This window comes from Aegilops tauschii, chromosome 1 (assembly GCF_002575655.3).
Source record: "Aegilops tauschii subsp. strangulata cultivar AL8/78 chromosome 1, Aet v6.0, whole genome shotgun sequence".
Classification (NCBI taxonomy): domain Eukaryota; kingdom Viridiplantae; phylum Streptophyta; class Magnoliopsida; order Poales; family Poaceae; genus Aegilops; species Aegilops tauschii.
The window spans coordinates 439152001-439156960 of NC_053035.3; the positions used below are offsets into that span (position 1 = coordinate 439152001).

The 4960-nt window shown below is 48.0% G+C and overlaps 1 long non-coding RNA gene across 1 annotated transcript; it reads right to left on the bottom strand.

Annotated features, from left to right (window-relative positions):
- Positions 1-378: 378 nt before the first annotated feature.
- LOC109775829 (uncharacterized) lies at positions 379-2584 on the bottom strand. Its single transcript, XR_002235895.4, has 3 exons — positions 2273-2584; positions 1686-2037; positions 379-1483 (listed from the first exon to the last, which is right to left on the bottom strand). It is a non-coding gene; the product is annotated as an uncharacterized lncRNA (long non-coding RNA).
- Positions 2585-4960: the final 2376 nt, after the last annotated feature.

Below are 4960 nucleotides of genomic sequence, written 5' to 3' on the forward strand. Positions count from 1 at the left end.
TCAGGACAAATTGATCTTTCCCCAAGAGTAATCATAACAAGAGAGGCATTAGAGAGGTATTAGAATAATAGTATGTAGACCAACAGGGAATGCTAGCGTGATGCCAAAAGATTATCCTAGTTCCACGGTTCCTCCACAGATCATGGCTATACCTGTGTTGTGAAAATGCAAGAGATTTTACCAACAAAGAAGATAGCAGTTAATCAAGAATAACTGAAACTTGATGCATACAAATATAGCTGACAAAGATTAAAAGATGACATTGGTTTAAAGAGACAGGGGACAAAAAACACTCATAGATAGTTAGAACTATGCAATACATCAACAACACCGAATATTTTTTTTCCCAGTAAAAGCACAAACAAATGTGCATCTTACCTACACGGCATAGTTGTAGCAGAAAAACAGTAGCATCTCTAGTCCTGTATCCGCAAGGCTGAAGTGCTCCTTGCGTAATGCAGCTGACTAAGCTTGAAAATGTCATTATCATTCAAAAAATTGACAACAGTCTATAAAGGCTACTCTACAATAAATCACATAACTCCATGAATGCAAACCTCCGTTCACCACATGTTCTAAACATACAACTTCTGAAAGAAATGAGAGGATAAATATATTCATTTATTTTCAAGTCTCCAATGGCACAAATGACAATACAGAGAATGACATTAAATGGCTGTTTCGGATTTACTGAAAACATTTCCACAATCTAAATTATCATTTCTCATAAATGAACAAAGAAACCATTTCCCCATTGCGTACAAAGTGAAGAAGTACCGAAGCAGTTTTGACACAAAAAAAGAATGAAGATTCAACTACTGATATGGTGAGAACTACAATAATCGATATTAAGTACACAAACTACAGATGAAAGCTTGGGTTTCGTATTGTTCAAAGTATATAACATTAGGTGTCGAGGGTATATAACATCGCTAGAAAGTTCAGAACATGGCCAAGATGCACAAACCATAACTAAAACATAGTTGCGCTTAGGCAATTCTAGTTACAACTTTTATTTAATGATAGTAGTAAGAAATCGACATAGCCACAGGAACAGAGAGTATCTAAGGAGGCTTGTGAGGGACTCACTAAAAAAAAAGGGCGGTGCTTTGGACACAGCAGTCACATATCTACTACTCCCTCTGTAAACTAATATAAGAGTGTTTAGATTACTAAAGTAGTGATCTAAAGGTTCTTATATTAGTTTACGGAGGGAGTACTGTTCATGTTATTCACACATATTCTGTTTGGAACGCATATTATCATTGCTTGTGTAGGTGATATGTGAAGTCATATGTAACATGTAGTAAGTACGACAATGAAGCTAAGATTGTAATATGATGGTAGGTCTTGTAGCGTCCCCAATAGGATCCTCTGGTTCACTTGCTCGTGTTGTTGGTTATGCGGTTGTTGCCTGTTTCACCATCCGCATCAAGAACACCAGGTTCACGTTCATGCAGAAGAACGCCATCATCACCCGGCCCTGCAAAAATCAAATAAACAGATCACCAAGCTCTAAGATCTGCCGAAATCAGTTGACCACAGCCAACATGAACATGACCAGTATGTAATATATTTTTTTGAAATAAGAGGACATCAGGACAAGGCAATTGTAAGCATCATGCTGAAGGAGGTTCTGTTGCTGGAGTGAAAAAGAATGGAGGAGGCAGGATGTATACACGTACCATCACCTGCTATGAATGTCTGAACAGAGACTGAAGCATGATTGCCTCTTCCCCTTTCTCCCTGGCAGACAAATCGCCCATGTCGGCTGGATCGACCGATCCCCTTGTTGCCCGCATCGCCCCACCGATCCCCTCATCGGCCGCATTGCCCGTGGCGGCTGGATCGACCCTCATCTGCCTTCCCTCTGCTCCTGGCCTCCTGGGTCGATCTGGATGTATAGTTACAAACTTTGCTTCTCCTTGCTTTTTTCACAGACATGCAAAACACCTTTTACTTGCTTGCCTTGCTCTCACGTGCCAGCCAATGTGGTGCCAATCCATGGTTGTTCGCTAAGCTAATATTGTTGCTACCCTGGAACATAGCAAAGGTAAAATTTAGAACAATGTTAGTAGCATCGTCCAACGACCTGCCCAAGCAAGACCTTGAATTACTGAAAGTGAATTACAGTATGTCGATGTGTGAGTGATAGCTAATCTCTGCATCCGTATCGCACAAAGCCACAATCGTCGTCCCTGCTCGAACTAATCTACCATCTTGTACAATTCAGAGCCAACCGAATTAGTATGTGCTAACACGATTCACTCACCAAGGAAATCCGACAGTGAACACCCGCGCGTCGTCGAGGGAGGGGAGGCGACGATGTTGGGTTCGGAGTTCTCGGAGGCGTGCGGGAACCGCGCGCGGGAGACGAACTTGGCCGTCGCCGCCGCCGCGGCCGAGGACGCGGGCCTTGCGGGGGTCTTGGTCGCCGCCGCGGCAGAGGTCGCGGGGAAGAGCCGCATGGCCGCTCGACTACTCGAGGCCTGCCATCACCGTGCACCCAAGCGAGGCGTTCCTCGGCGACGGACCCCCTTCTCTCTCGCGCGGCGACCGATCCCGTCGTCTCTGTCGAGCGCATGTTTTTTTTTCTTCGGCAAGGACCGAACCGTTCGCCGGAAAACCCTATGCGCCGCTCGCTGCGTCAAAATGTCGACGCAACGCTCAGGCGAAGCCCCTCATCGCGAGCAATGGGCCGGCCCATTATACAAAATCTAGCCAGCCGGTTTTGCGAACCTGCTAGATGGTTCGTTGAACCTTTTTTTTTTCCTTTTTGACCGGTTTTCCTGTTTCTTCTTAGGTTTTTTTCTTTCGTTTTTTCGTTTTCCGCTCTTCTATTTTTTTTCTTTCTTAGATTTGTTTTTTATTTTCTGTTTTATTTTTTCTCTTCTAAGTTTATTTTATTTTTCAACTTTATTTTTTTAACGATCATCTTTCGAAAATTGTTCGAAATTTTCAAAAAATGTTCTTGCTTTAAAAATGTTCCAATTTTTTTTAAAAATTTCGTGTTTTAAAAAAATATTCATAAATTAAAAAAGTTCCTTTTTTAAAAATTGTTCGCATTTTTAAAAAGTTTCGAAAATTGTTCGCATTTTTCAAAAAATGTTTGAACGTTTTCTTTTCAAATTTTTAACAATGTTAAAAAATGTTTCTGTTTTAAAAAATTGTTCACAAATTTTGAAATTGTTCATGTTTTAATTTTTTTCAGGAGTTTAAAAAATGTTCACAAGTTTCTAAAAAATTCATGTTTTTAAATTTTATTCAGGAATTTTCAAATATGTTCGCGTTTCCCAATTTTGTTTTGAAATTTGGAAAAGTATTCCTGTTTCAAAAAATTGTTCATGATTTTCTAAAAATGTATGGTTTTCCAAAATATTGCCGCCCGTTGCCTGCCCGCCACGCGGCGCCAGCAGGCCAGGCCGGCCTGCCAGCCCACGCACGCGATGGGACGTCGCCGCAGGCCAGGGCCCGCCACTACAGGGCCTCGGTGCGCGCGCGAATCCGCTACGGCTGAGGCAGGCGGTTGGGCTTCCGCGGCGCAGTTAATACACGCCTTTAAGGCGCGATAAACGTGGGATCATGGGGGGAGTGGGCGCAGTTAATCCCACGACCCCCCCCCCCCCCACGTCTCGCCCCCTCGGCTTCGCCGCCAGGGGCTATAAGTAGAGGGAGGAGGGGGCGGCAGACGCACGCGCGCCCCCTCTCCCTTCTCCTTCGTCTCCCTCTTCTTCTCGTTGTTGCCGCGCCCTGCCTCTTGCCGAAGCGCTGCAGCAACTCGCCGTCACCGGGCCTTCACGCACCGTGGCTTCCTCGCTCCGCCACGGATTCGCCCGCACGTCGCCGCGCCTCCGTCGAGCCACCATATCCATGGCGCGCGAACGGGCCGGCGATTGGGATGGCTCCAACGTCCATGAAGACCATCTCACCTTCCTTCGCTAGACGCGACGGCTGCCTCGTGAGACGCACGTAAAGGTGCATGTTCCTCTCGAGGCGGAGATCTCGCCGGAGCCGGAGGACGGCGAACACGTCGTCTTCCGGTCGCTCTTTCTTCACAGCTTCGGCCTACCGGCGAGCAGCTTCTTCCGTTCCTTCCTCACGTTCTACAAAGTCCAACCGCACCACCTCACGCCGAATACGGTGGTGCAACTGGCCGCCTTCGTCACTCTCTGCGAAGGCTACCTCGGCATACTCCCCATCCTTGAGCTCTGGGGGGAGTTCTTCTACCTCAAGCTCGGCACCGCCATCAAGAACGTGGCGGCTCAATGCGGAGCCTGCGTCGCAGTGCAGTGTTTGGGTACCAGGGTCCGCTTCCCCTCCCTCGCCTTACTGCAGCCTGCCAAGTTGTGGCAGAAATCTTACTTCTACATCAAGAACATCCATCCGACGATGGACTACATCAACCTGCCTGCTTATGCAGCCGGCCCACCGGTCGAGCCTCACACCAACTGGCAATTTCGGCCGAAGCACCCATCGGCCACCTCCTCCACCGCTCTCGCCCGGCTTCAGGTGATGACGGAGTCGTAGGGCCTCAAGGCCTTGGATCTGCTGACCGCCTTTGTGGCGCGCCGAGTGCTCCCCCTCCAAGCCCGGCCTCACATCATCAGCCGTATGAGCGGGCATCAGGACCCAGGCCGGATGTGCACCAAGGAGCTGCCGGACGTGGAGGTGGTTTCGCTGGTGAATTACTTCTCCAACTGCAAACTCTCGGAGAAGGAATGGCGGTTCGGCAAGCCGCCGTACAGCCGCGCACACCCACTGCCTGCAGTGAGTCTTTCAATTTTTTCCCTTCGTTTGTTCGGGTTCTTCTTTTTGCCGCCTGACCAGTCGGCCATGGGGCAGATCTTCTCGACCCAGTCGGCAGCCGACGCTCTGGCCTTGGGGCAGGAGTACCTGCCGGACCGGTCGAGAAGCGATGTGGACGACCCTGACTTGGGGGCGGCCGCCATGGAAGAGGACG